The sequence below is a fragment of the Ixodes scapularis genome, unplaced genomic scaffold, assembly GCF_016920785.2.
Source record: "Ixodes scapularis isolate PalLabHiFi unplaced genomic scaffold, ASM1692078v2 PGA_scaffold1__304_contigs__length_218370807, whole genome shotgun sequence".
Classification (NCBI taxonomy): Eukaryota; Metazoa; Arthropoda; class Arachnida; order Ixodida; family Ixodidae; genus Ixodes; species Ixodes scapularis.
The window spans coordinates 127,290,033-127,304,586 of record NW_024609846.1 but is presented as its reverse complement, the minus strand read 5'-3'; the positions used below and the strand labels follow the sequence as shown (position 1 = coordinate 127,304,586).

At 48.3% G+C, this 14,554-nt stretch overlaps 1 non-coding gene across 1 annotated transcript; it reads left to right on the top strand.

The window, feature by feature from the left end:
• Positions 1-4,919: 4,919 nt before the first annotated feature.
• Positions 4,920-4,992, top strand: Trnac-gca. The gene has a single exon. It is a non-coding gene; the product is annotated as a tRNA-Cys (tRNA).
• Positions 4,993-14,554: the final 9,562 nt, after the last annotated feature.

Sequence of the window (14,554 nt, the reverse complement as noted above, 5' to 3'; positions counted from 1 at the left end):
AAAGGGGCGGTGCAACGATATTCAATTGGTATGTTTTTCACTTTACACGAGCTTATTGGCAGTGAGACCATAGGTGGTATTCACTGGACGCCATATTTGAGGGCGCTGTTTTGAGCGCATGCTGAGAATGAGCTCACATTAATAGGCAGCTAAGACCGGCCATCTTAAAGGTGCGAAAGGTACGTTGCAGAAGAACTGTGGAAGTTCGCCGTCAGCGCGCGCTCAACAGTCGCGCACACAGCAATGGCCGCCAGTTAATACTCCCTATACTCGCACGCAACGCCACTGACCAAGAAACCTCTTTGCTGCGGTGTAATTTCAAGAATAAAAGCGAGTGTTTTCTTTCAATCTCTACGTCGCAAAATTTGATGACGTAGTTTGGAAGTCGCAGTGTCTCCCACTGACGATACACAGTATGGTTCCTCAGTGACGATATTTGAATGCGGCTCATAGATTGGGCCCAAGTATTACGTGAGCACTCTCTTCGGGCTGGTCATAATCAATCACTCGACAAGCATTCGGGTAGTGGCTCGAGCCCAATCGCTTCAATGGCGACAATAGCCGAACCCAACAATGTCTGGAACTCAGCGCGTGTCCTATGCTGTGCCAACCCCATTGCGTGGCTACGATAAACACTTACGGCGTATAATCGGCTCCGGATCACGTGGCCGCTTATTCTGGCTGCGCGTTGAGGCAAAGAATGCCGAGCATTTTTTTTTTGTGCGAGTTTTGTCAATCTATTTGGTATTTACGCAAAGTAAAAAAAAAAAAAAAATCGTTGCGCCGCCCTTTTAAATTTAAAACTAAAAACAAAAACGAGCTTTGAAATTGTTTTTACATTATAACGCTCGTTTTCACGAAAGCCCACCGGTGTCAGTCCGTTTGTCAGCGCCATTCATGACGTCGTGAGGAGAGTCGGGTGGTGAGGAGCTATCGTGTCGGCGCATTGGTCGGCGGTTCGGAGAGAGGGAGAGGGTGACGCGTGCTGACGTCAGCGCTTCGAACCAATACGGGCCTCACACAGCTGTCGCGGAGCCAGGGGCAAGCGACGCGTCGCTTTGTCAACTCAGATGCCGCTCCGGCGATGAATGTGGTTTAAAACAATTACGCTTTTTGGGAAAACAGACAGTAGAATTTTTCTCTCTCTCTCTAGATGTTTACGTGCTACTCGAAATAATGTGTTACCTAATTTGTTAAATATTGACGTTATAAATTTTTATTCCTTCATTTTCACTCTTATATCTTACTTCTGCATGCTCTCCCGTTCCTGCATCTATACGTTTTTACAGGGTATTCTTGAGTGCTATTCAGTCATAAAAAGGTGTATACATAAGCCAACGAACAGAATTCAATGAGACTCATCACAAAGGTGCATTTAAGGGCGGTATTTATTATACTCAAACTTTGTAACTAGTTTTCTAGCAAAAAAAAAAAAAATGAAAGTCGCTTACAATCCCCTGTAACACCGAATCAGAGCGCAGCTCTTGAGGAGGACGGAAAGGTACTGAAGGGAGCGTAGCATATACCCCCCTCCTCCCTCCTCCTCACTTCCTCATCCTGCGTGGTACTCCTCCCTTTGAGTGGCGTCGACGTCGCCGTCGCCGTCGACGTAACCGTGAGGTCACGTGACGTCACCGGGGTCACGTGACCTCATGGGGTCACGTGACCTCACGGGGGTCACGTAACGTCATCGTGATGACGTCATCGCTATCGTCAGTGATGACGCCATCACTGGTGATGTCATCGCCACGTGTGACGTCATCACTGATGGATGGATGGATGGATGGTAATGGCTATACCCTTTGTAACGGGAGGCAGCTTGCGCCGCCTAGCCTCATCATGATGATGACGATGAGAATGACGCAATCCTGATGACGTCACTGATGACGTCATCAGTGACGTCACGCGTCCCATAACACTTCTACAATACCCTCAGGGGAGCAGATATTGATGTTTTTAACCCAAATTTCGTAGCTTTTAAGACATTTGTACGTAACCTGTGAACTGTTGTGCATCATTACCAAGGCGTCAAGCTGCTCATGAGCACAGAAAATAAACAAATGAATGAATGAATGAATAATGCACCGCGCGGTTACGCCGACGGCGACGGCGACGCCGCTCAAGCCGGAAACCGCCGCCTAATGGTACGTTTACATCTGAGAAGAAATCCGCTGCCGCGGGAGTGGATCCGCTCCCGGCGGCGGCGGCGACGGGCGGGTTGCGCTTACATCACGGTGGTTTACATCTATTTCCCTCGAGCGACGGCGGCGGCACCGGCTGCGGCCCCATCTGTTCTCGTAACATCCCGTCAGATATGTCGAGAAGGCGCGAGAGTTCCTACCTCGGCTGTCTCCACCGGGCCTACCGGGCGTTGCCGCTCCCAGACGAACGCGAACTCATGACGCAGGCAGCGTCGCTCTAAATAAGAATGTCATCATCCGGTCAGCGAAACGCCTCGTTTGGCGGCAGAAATAGGTCCGCCGCGTTTTCCGCCCAGCGTTTCGCCCCAGCGGCAAAAGCTCGGCGGATTCGCTGGCGGATCCGCTGCGCTCTAAAAAAAAAAAAAAAAAAAAAGAAAAAAAAATTGCAGGAAATAGAAGTAACTGCAGTCATGTCCGTTAATATAGACTCTTCCGTTCCGCCGAAGAAAACGTCCATAATGTGAGTTGTCCATAATAACAATACACAAACGCATGTATTTACCCAGTTCTTCCCTGAAATTATAGTCTATATAGTATATATATAGCGAGGCATTCATACTGTGAGGAATTGTATTCCTGGCCTCCAATGGCCGTTGGCAGGAGCAGAGACAGAATCGGAGATACAGCGACGGCATTGTAAGGTCGGCCGATTTCAACGGTGTCCTTTTTCAAAATTTCGGCGCCTGTTTTCGCGACCTGTCGCCGCACCTACGCTCGGTGGCTCGTTTGGAGCGCATTACCATTCGGCACTGAGTCGCGCCACTGCTGAAGATATTAGTGACTTTAAGCAAACCGTTGCCGTGTACCGCGTACCGCACTATACCGGAGCCTTTGAAGCATGCTTTTAAACGCGCGGGCCCGCGGTCACGGTATGACACGAGCGTGCGCTTAAAAGCGCGCTTCAAAGGCTCCGGTAGTGCGGTACGCGGAACACGCTAACGGTTTGCTAGAAGTCCTAATTAATAGGTTTCGTATTAACGAGACATGGCTGTATTTCTTATCAATCAGAGAAAAAACGCAAACAAATCGTTTAACTGGCGCTGGTACTCACAGATAACTCAACGTGGAAAAAGAAAACAACTTATAAATAGCTTGTTTAAGATGAACTACCCTAAAGCAGATCCAGCAGATCTGAGTTCGTGTAGCGCAATTTCCAAAGCAGTAGCAACTAGACAGTGTGTTTTCTTTTTTTCGCATTGCATAACAGGTTTTTCTTTTCGTGCTCACTTCTTTTCCATCAAAATCCTACACTTACCAATTTTTAGTATGACATATGCCCCACTTGAAGACACTCTAATTCAAAGTTTAATTGCATTCTGTCATTTGGATTATTTATTAGTTTTTCTAGCCGTATAATCAAGGTTAAAAAAAAATATTTGAGTTGGCTGTAAGATCCATTTTTACTACCTCAGGAATTTAGGTTCATTAACTGAAAAAGAAAAGGTAATTCTTTTAAAGATGACCGAAGCCGTCGCACAAGCCCAAATAATATGTTAATCACTTGGCAAGACAAGAGGGTAGTGCGGATTGTATGATTTAATGATGTTGACATGTTTTTATACTATGTACAACAAAACCTTAGAAGTTTAGAACTGAGGGTATGGCCTGATATGGGGGGGAGTATTTGGTACACTGTGCCTTTATGTCAGGAGGGAGTAGCTGAATGAACATTTGAGCTTTGCCGGGGTCTACGCGAAAAGCAAAGAAGGTAGAGGTCGGGGCGGTTGATTGCTTCACTCCTCAGCCTCTATACATGAACGAACATGTTGGCCCGAAAAACGATTGCACTGGACAAGTTTTCGTTCTTGGACGCTTGGCAGCGGCGCTGAAAGCCCGGTGATCGCTCTTGCAGCTTCTGCTATACACTCCCCTTTTAAGTGAAACAGAGTTTACACTGCACGGCGACCGCGCGTAAGCCTTTAGATTATTATTACTTTTTTTTAATCTTTTGCACTTCCACGAGTCTTTTAGACAATGTTCTGTTCAATTTTCGGCTCAAGAGGGTTGGTTATATTGCTGCTATAGAAGTTGAAGATGAGCCGTGGAATGCACCCAGTAGTGACCGACTGCAGGAGTATGCCTCGTAGGTTTTGCTTGAAGAGTTGCCCTAAATATTCCAACTCGTATAGCCTTCAAAACGCTGAATTAATGATGATGACGCAATTAATGCAAAAGTGGACAAGAATAGCGATAATAATCTCTGGATAAGGAAAACAAGGAGGGCACAGGAGAAACACAAATCTCCAAGCACAGGTAGGTGACTGGTGCGCTAATTAAAAGAATACGCCTGATCCTGATATCGAACCGAGGGCCCCTCCATTTCCAATGGAGCCCTCTACCCACTGAGCTAACCAGGAGTTAGACCTCAGTTTGAGCAAACGTGTTTTATCAGCCGCCACCAGTCTGTCGAGGATGAACAACCTGCATTTTTAAGGTTCTTATGATGACACAACTAATACAAAGGTGCAAGCAAGGTGAGCAAGAATATGATAATAATTCCTGAAGAAAGGGAACAGGCTGTGTTTGTAAATTTGGGTTTGCCCTTTCTCCCCCTTGTTCCCCTTCTCCAGAAATTATTATCGTTATTCTTGTCTAGCTCGCTTGCTACTTTGCATTAAAAGCATCATCATTATAGCCTTAAAAATGCGGGCCGGTCACCCTTGTTAATGCCAGACTGGTGGTGGGTTTTAAAACCAGTGTGCTCTACTGAGGTTTAACTCATGGTTAGCTCAGTTGGTAGAGCGCTCCACTGCAAATGGAGAGGTCCCTGGTTCGACACCAGGGCCAGGCTTATTTTTTCAGTCGCGCACCAGTCACAAAGCTGTTTTTGGAGGTTTGTGTTTATGCTTTGTCCCCCTTCCTCCCCGTCTCCAAAGATTATTATTGCTGAATCTATATTGATTAAAATAATGTTTATGAGATAACAAGGAAGGAGTGGAAACCGATAAGGTGACTCTGGACGACAGGACGGCGATGCACGATGTTGCGAGTATAAGCTTGTTCAAGCAGGTGTACACGAGTGTCTGCCTTCACTTGAATGGTTTGATCTACTACATTCTGGAGCAGACCTGCAGCCAGGATTTTTTTCGAGGAGGGGGGGGGGGGGGTCTGGGGCTTCCCCTTTTTCTACAAGCCTGTAGCAAAGACTCCTGCTGTCTTGCGAACACCAGTTGTGGTGAGTGTAAAAAGGAGAACCAGACGTGGATCATATGAAATATGCATTCGGTTACATAAAATATATGTGCAACTTGCTTACTAGATGCGCTAGCGGCTAATGAGTTGTACTACCAAGATTCGAGCCTGCCAAGTTCGGTACAGAGAGATGAGCAGGAAATTTAGAAATATGAAACCCGCAAATTGCTGCTGTTCGTTTTTGATTTTGGGTGGCCGCGTGACATCCACTAAAGAAACGCCGTAAATCTCAGTAGACATCGCCTAAGCCCACTACTTTCGTTTACACAATGAAAAGGGTATATTCATCAGCTCCAGTTCAATTCAAGTACAATTGCCTTATCAGATTTTCAGCTCTTCACATATCATCTACGAGGCATTACTCTTAAAGCCGGTCACTGCACCCTACCTCACAACTTCAAAGTTTACAGTAACGATACAACCAACCTCTCACCACCGAAAAGCGAACGGAATAAAATGGCTCCCAAATAAGCTGATAATAGAACTAATAATAATATTAAAAGACCTACGCGTTTCCAGAGAGCACGATGAGTACAGAAATACACCCGCGAGTACCTCCTCCCAACCATCGCGACCTCTTCTGGAAAAGGCGTGACGTCCCAGTGTACCACCTGAGCCCGCGTGGGCGCTTTAACTTCAACTTATTCTTCTTGTAAAAAAAAAAAAAAAAAAAAAAAAAAAAAAAAACACGTGACTTTGAAGCAAAACGATTGGGTAGTATCCTAACACCCCAATCAGTCGCACCGCATTAAAAAAATTGTCTTGGCGTGTTTGTGGGTTTTGAAGTATGGTGCTTGGAAAACGTCTCAGACTGGTATGTTTACTGTGTCCAAAACAGTGGTCTCTCGATTTCCGCCTCGTGACGTCATAGAAGTGTCATGCTGTCGCCGGTCGCGATCCTGGCAGTGTCCCAGCAGTGGTGCTGGATGTGGCGGCCGCCTGTTCCGCTGCAGATCGCTCTCCAGTGTGACAGTCCACGGAAGTGTCGGCAGCCAGAAGTTGGAACGCCGCGACGACAGCGACACTCGCGTTCGCTCCTTCTTTTCGCCAGAATTTTTCCGACCAACCGCCAGGATCGCGTCTTCCGACAGCATGACGCTCCGACTTCAGTGATGTCATTTGTTGCCACTTCGGGGCCACTTTTGATGTATGGGCCGGATAGGACGCTAAACACACCATTTGGAGACGCGCTCCATGGCACCGTATACTTTAAGAAAGGCAAGACGTGGCGAGTCCAAGTGTCTTATTAGAGAATTTCAGGGAACCGTTTTTGCACACCCGATACGGTGCGATCGGCCCTCCGGTACGCACTGCGCATGCGCTACCCCAGTAGACTGTTATATTCGCACTTCGTACCGTAGTGCCCATCGTACCGAATCGGGTGTGCAAGAACGGTTCCCTAAAACTCCGTAAAGTCTCGTACCGGCAAAGGTCCGCTCGGGGAAGAGGGGGGAGGGGGTGCTTAGTGGTACATAGTTTGACAAGCAGCTTGCCGTTAAACTAAACATATGTTTATGCATCCAAACGTTGACACAGCTTTCGGCTATACGTCAGTCGAGCGATGCGTCAGAAACACGCCTAAATAAATTGTGTACCCATACGTTCAGTTCTCAACTTTGCCTCTAGGTGCGCGACGGTTGGATACCCTCTCCGAAAGGGTCTCAGAACCCCCTTCAAAATCCGTCGGGAAGTTTGAGCCCCTCCTCCTGACTTTAAGCACTGCCATACAAGGAAGAAACACGCCTCAGGCAGTATCTGGTAGCTGTCTTTTTGTATAATGCATTTGCAGAGTGACCGCGACTTTGCGGGACAGCGGAAAAGAGCCACAATCTGCTTTCCCGAGCATCTTTGTCTTCTGACGTTCCGCAGGTTCACGATCTGCTGACTGCCTACCGGCCGGACTGCGCGTTCATCGCAGACGTCGACCTCGACGACGTCCAGGGACTTTGTAGAGGCATTTCATTTCCACTGATCAACACCGTGCGGGAAGTGTTTAATAAGACCCTCCGAGATACGCGAAATTGACACCGTATTGGCCATCAACAATGACTTGGCGAGCTGGAAAAAAGCAAAAAGCAAAAGCAAAATAAATTTTTTGATTCGGTCAGTGGCTCGTTAACTTCAAGGTTCCGGTTCATACAAACTGACCGGCTGATATTGCCACATCAGTCGCTCATGTAGGCTACGTGGTTGACCTGATGAGTAAAGTTTCCAATCTGATTTCCTATAACCTGATTTTTATCGAGGGCGGTTGTATACGGCAGATTCGTGTTGTCTATGTGCCGAGAAAACGAGGGAGAGGAAGAAGCGAGAGCGTGCGGTCAGAACATCGTGCTCTGGCTGGAATGATTAGTGGGTAGACCTAACGCTAGCTGCCTTTGCCTCCGCCTCACTCGTCGAACGGGTTCGAATACGAAAACCGAACGCCCGATGCCTGTGTTCCGCGTTCTAACGCGTTCGACGAGCGGAGGCGAGACAAAGGCGGCTGGCTTTAGGTCTACCCGCTATAATCATTCGAACCAGAGCTCGGCCTTCTGACGTCCCCGGGCGCTCTCGCCTCCTCCTCTCCCCCATTTTCTCAGCGCATAGACGTTTTTCGCTTTCTTTCGTTCTCAGTCACGTGGCCTCCGTATCTGGTGTGCGGGACGAAAAAATAGTAAAACATTTCAACCTGGAATATGCGAGAAACTATAGGCAAGGCAAAACAAGACTGTGTGACAATCACGCATTTTTTTGTGAACACCTTCCAGCGACGTGGAGAGATCAAAACGAAGTTCTTAACGCGTACCAGAACTCACGACATTCAAGATGGCTGCACCCTTGTGAGAAAAGCGTATACACGACTGGGATTTGTCCCGACTGGTGCCTCATGTGGGCAACTACGTGCATCACGCACGTGGAGGTGCCTTTGAGAAGCCCGCACTCGAGCGTGCTACCTCTATGAACCCTGGCGCACTATACGAAGTATTCACTGACGGCCATAGCTGAGTCCGCGGCTGCTGAGCTGGCGCCTGACGGTGACCTTCTTCAGTTCTTTTGCAACGTGCATTAACAGCCTATAAATGTGATTCTTACTGAGGTATGGCGTGTAGGGAATACCCCCATAGCCTTCGTTGCTGCTGCGCCACTAGTTACCATCCTAATTTCCATTATCATTATCCGCCACAAGACGAAATATGGCGCCTGCCAAAACGATACGCTTAAAATCGCCTATGCAAATTGTTTAGTATTTAGAACCAGAGGAAATTTGTATTAGGGCTTATTAGCCCTGGGGCTAAGTTAGAGAACATCGGGGCCACATGAAAAGAAGTGCAATGAGGTAATTAGCTAAATAATTAACGGAAATGTTTTAAATAACTTTTGAAAAGTTTATTTAAGGGGCATAATGTGGTTGGAGAATTGACGTTCGACCCGATTATGGCCTAGCTGTGATGTGGAATTTCGATTAAATAATTCAGAGTGGCTGCTGCGGGGCGAGAAATATCACTGACTTCAAATTGAAACTGAACTGGCAAAGAACATCCGTGACGTCGATCGCTCTGCACTTGTGTCGAACCGCGGACATCCGAGGCATTATGGGAACTTTGAGGGCGTCGCGCCCTTTAACCAAGCCAAGTCTAGCCTAGTTGAGTTTTTACATGCTAGGTGGCGCACGTTTCCCGAACTGCAGCACCATTCTTAATCCATTTTTGCAACCCGCGGAGCTAACGCTCTTCATACGTTTTTGCGACGAGCTGCGTTTTTTCTTTATTGGCGAAGAAAAATAAAATAAACCAACTAGCTCAACTAATTCAAAACAACAACAACAAAAACAAAACAAAAAGTTGTCTGCATGAGTACAGGTGCATGAGTGATACCTCACTCTTTTGGCGCGTGGCCCACGCGTGGTGGCGCTCTAAAATATAACGATGGCCATCCCATAGCCTCCTCTATACTCACAAAGCCTGGTAGTTAGACAAGGGAGCCATACAGTGCCCGGTCGCAGATTTGGAGCGCGAGGATCTGGTAGCACAGAGCATTTCTCGGGGAACCTAGGGTGCCCACATGTCTGTCTGAGGGTGAAGATATCCAGTGTTGCCCTGAATGTGCCAGCGCGTGACGCTCTCGCGCACTCGGTGCGTGACTTGTAAAATGGCGTCTATGCATTAGCCAAAGCTACGCGCTCGAGCTGAGTGACGCAGGATTGCGCGCACTTCAAAATGCATAAAAAAAAAAAAAAAAAAAAAGATTGGGCGAAAAAATGGCTGAGATGTCACCACTCAAGCAAAAGCGCGCGTGTGTATAAAGACACTCTAGGGGAACCTGGACGTCAGCGCATAGCTTTTGCAGCGGCAAGGACCCGAAACATTTAAACCTGACGAGAAAAGAAGCCGTAGCGCGAGGAATTCGAGGAGCACGAGCGGACATTTAATTGCTCGGGAGAAGTGTGTTTCGGCGTCTCGCCGCAGTGGGGCGCCCGTCACGTGGCTCTCCTCTCATCCGTTGTCTGTCGCTCTATAGACCGTTCCATTAGGGTCATAGCAGAGAGGGTAAAAGAGAAAAAAAATGCACTCCTCCTCTCCCCCGCAAGCCGTCCGCTCCGCCGAGTGGGCTGTAGCTATAGCGTCCGGCTGGCGTGCAAACTCCGTTTAAAATCGCGTCATTTTGGAACTTTCAAGCGCAGATGCGCAGATTTTGGTATGCCAGTTATCGTGTAATGCTATGCTAGATAAAAAGACTCACAGGGTCCAATTGCACTGTTACCTGCGTGCAAATAAAAAACAAAAATAGGGAAAACTGTGTCAGATTGGCCGGTCTCTTTGGCGAAAAGAAAATCCGGTTGCTGTACCTTTTTTACTCTATAAAAGTTCGTACTGGTGTAGGCCTTTAGCGACCATGAGTGGAAGTCTGAAATAATAAATAAAAACGTGCCCTCCTGCCGCAATACACGCAGTAGTTGAGGGTAGTACTGCCGGCTGACTCAGCTGCTATTTAAGTAACGGAAAAAAAAATATGCTAGTTTATCATGTAGCAAAATAGAACAACAGAGAGCTACAGGCTGATTTTGGAGTAGCCACAACTATTCTAAGAACGCGAACCACTTCACAACGGCAGCCACGAGCGAGAGTTCGGTGTTCGGTAGAGCCCGCCGATACAGCCCAAAGATGGAGAACGGCAACCTCCCGGTTTGTCGTCTGCTAGCGGAGTCGGCGGCGTGCCCTCTCTCTCGTTTTACCCCGCCGAACCCGCTGAACTTCCCGGATGTGTGGAGAGGGCGCTGCGGTCGAACAAAATGGTGCCGCCCAGAGAGCGCTAAATGGAATGGTCTATACCTATTCAATTTCGGCGGCCGCTTCTCGTGGCGATCTGCCAGGCTTTGTCAGTATAAAAACAAATTGGGTTGTGTGTGTGTTTATACAGCCTAGAACTTGGTCTGCCTCACAGGGGCGACGAGTCTCCCAGCTGTAGATGAGAAATTTAGCCAGTGCGGTACAGCCGCTAGCCTGGGGTCTTTAACGTGCATCACGCAGTAGTGATACACGACCGCACGCCGGTACGATTCTCCTCCAGATCGAAACGGGCAGGGGTGGGGCTCGAACCCAGGATCCCTGGGCTCTGCTTTGTCAGTATAGACGAGGCTATGCCCATCCACAACGATGGACAATAAAAAAAAAAAAAAAGTCAGTGGACAGATGTGCTGTGATTGAGGGTTTTTCACCTCATGTCGGCAACGCAGCGGGCGCTGCAAAGATTGACGTATTCCGTACATAGGGACCCAATGCGAACGTAGGCAACGTTGTTCTCGCAGGCGGTACGGCGGTTACAGAAGATGACGGAGCAGCGACACTCACTGTTCTCATAATGCCTCACGCGCGCCATTTGAGGGCGCGTGCTCTTTCCAGAAATAAAGCGCTTTATCCAGGAAGGTCCATTGAATCCCCCAAAGTTTGGTGGCGGTACTAAAATCAAGATGTCGGCCCACCGAAACCATAGGGCGGAGCCATCTTGTTTGGGCCTGCGACGGGTTCGGTAGGTAGGGCACCGCCATATTAAATAGAACCTTTCAACCCCCCCCCCCCCCCCCCCCCTTCCCTCGTTCCCCCGGTTCCGCTCGCTGCTGGGTGTTCCAGTTTCCAGCAGCTTCGCTCTTCGCTTCTTAGCACGCGCGAAATGCACGCACTAAAATATGCGATAGTTGTTCTTTTTTATCTTTTATTACAGAGGATGTTGGTACAGTGACTCACAAAAATCGCCTATGTGATGAACAGCGTGGTCCCGTCCTGTGCAATGCGGTGAGCTTGGCCGAGTGGAGTCGCTCTCTTCGCAGGTTTGGTTGAGCAGTCCCTGTCTTCAAAGACTTGCCCAGGAGGCAAATTGCCTACGTTCATCTCATTGCACTTTTGCAGTTCAGGCGAAATATGTAAATTGGGTCACTATCAACCGGCTGTCAATTTAAACTGTCTCATAAAAGTTTTGCAAAGACGACCGACATTACATTCTAATACCTTGCTATGACACGTGTTTGGCCGGCTTGGGTGCGGACGGGACACTTTTGATCGGTAGGCGTGTGGTCACTTCCGCAATTCTTGCAGTGCGGTTCGCATGCGGTGTCGGCGCCAGTGTTGAGGGGGAGTTTCGTGCTGCACGTAGTGAAGTTCACGCTGATGTCCTTTTGGTGGCACACTTTGGCTTTGTGGTCGATTGAGAAGCAGTGACGACACAGAAGGGGCCAATGCGGTTGAACTTTGATCGCCACCCGTCCGTAGAAGACATATAAAGGGTGCTGGGTCCTTCGACGGTGGCGAGTATTGAAATTTTCTTGCCCAAGTGGTGAATGCGCGTGAACTTCGGGCCTTCCGACTGGGGGTTATGAAGGAGGATCTCTTCAGAGATATCATTCGACAGGCCATAAACGACTCCGCGAATGCTGTGATTGCTTGTAGCTAGGTGGGTTTGGGCCTGATGATGCGAGCCCCCAAAAACGATCTCGGTGATCTCCAGGAGCTTGGATTGCGCTGCGGCTTTGTAGGTGTCTACCGTAAATAAGTTTTGCGTTGTTCGAATCTTGAGATACAAGTAGTTGTATTCCGAAGTGATGAGCCTTATACCCCTGTCAGACGGGCTAGTTTAGTGTCAATACAAGCGAGTGCACTTCATCCCGTCGAAACACACTTCAAGTGTGTTGGTGCTACACGGGAAAACTTAGTGTCACTCCAAAATGATGGCAATGACGATGGGTAAGTAATGGGCATGCAAAATATTAGAGTGCATAGGCATTTTTCCATAAATAACTTCGTCGTCTTATTAGAAACACGTTACCACACATTGTTGCGCTAAGTCACGAGCTTTAATCCAAACTTAAATCCAATTTGATAATTACGGTCAGCCATCACAAGCAAGTGATACACGTCCGCACGCCGGTACGACGCTCGTCCAGATCGAAACGAGCAGGGGTAGGGATCGAACCCAGGATTCCTGTGCTCTGCAGCACGAGCTTTCGCTCCGCGTGCTCCAACCTAGTGTGCGCGAGCCCACACTGCCACTCGCCACTCGCCACAACGAAACATCATGGAGTGTGTGGAGGACGAGCTGGAAGGCTATATCCGCGATGTTGGACAGTGGAAGCGCGTGGTTGGGTTACTTTTCTCCGTGAGAGCCCGACGCCTTTCAGATGAGAGGCAGCTGGACCTGGATGCCGAAGCGCAGGCAAGAGTTTCAAGTGACATCGATCATCAGCTGCAGGCCAATGCCTTCACCGTACCCGCTCTCATGACCGACAACCTACCCGTGATCAGTCGAGAACGGTGGATTTTCCAGAGGAACGAACGGTGGTTCGAAGACACCTTGCCCCATTTGGGCGAGTTCCATTTCAAGCAAGCCTTTCGCGTCTCTCCTGCCACCTTCAGATTCCTGGTGGAGTCTTGCAGGTGCCTCCTGGCCGTCGCTGTCCGTCGCGCAGGACCAAGGCTGGAAACTAGTTTAGCCGCTTGTTTTCTCCAATGCGCTACTTTCGTGCCAACAGAAAACAAGTGCGCATCTAATATTACTCCTATAAAAATAATACTAATTTTACGCAGCGCTAATTTCTTCTATTATTTTTACCCCTTGAACACTGCTATCGAGATTACACACTTGGTCTACCGGAGCGAGCGTAGTGTGCTCCCCGAACTCACTTCATTGGAAGTGTGTTCTTCGGGCAGGGCTGGGGATTGAGCTCAGGATCACTGGGTTCTCCAGCGCGAGCTTTCTCTCCACGTACTCCGATCTGGTGGGTGCTAGCCCACTCGGCCACCGATACCCCTTAATAAAGACACGTTCAAAAAATGTGCCGTTTACAATTCTCTGTAATGCCGAATTGGAGCGCAGCTCTTGAGGAGGAGGGGGGAAGGGTACGGAGGGAAGGGCATGCAGCTGCTCCCCCTCCGTTCCCTCTCCTCCTATCCTCCTCTCCTGTCCCGATCCCACCTAGCGTAAAACTTTCGCTCAATTTAGCGCTACATTTCCCGGGAAATTTTCCCACTGAATTGACGTGTGACGCCATATGACACGTCACATGAAATTTTAAGTATGACGTGACGTGACGTCACACGGGTAAAATTTTTCCTTTAAATTTAGCATAAACATTTTCCACCAAACTTAGTAAAAACTTTTACCGCAAAATTTAGCGGGAAACTTTTACCCTCGTAACGTCACGTGTGACGTCATTTTGGCAAACATCCCTTAATGCAACGCGCGGTTACGCCGACGCCGCTCAACTCAGAAACGGGTTCCTAGGAGTTGTGCTCTAAAACAACGTTACATTAATGAACAATTTTTACGCAAATTGGTTGATTCTGATCGATCATCGCAAGCCAAGATAAAGAACGGAGCATATCGAACTTTGGCGTTCTGCTTCGTTCCAGGGATGATGGAAGTCTACGAGGAGGCCCTGAAACTGCCTAATTGGATCATAATTTTCCTGTTGTCTCGAATAGTTACATGCTGAAACAAAAGTACTCTTCATCATTCTCTGCTAACCAAGATAGCCGTTGAATGACACTCTTTGTTGTCGTCTTTTATCAATTCGCGCCGCGCTAATCGTGGTTCAGATCAGCCTAAACTCCAAGTCCACCCCGCTATTTTTTTGCAATGCCACTCTTCTACATGTCCCCTCTTTCACGAATTTCTTTTTCTTTATAAAA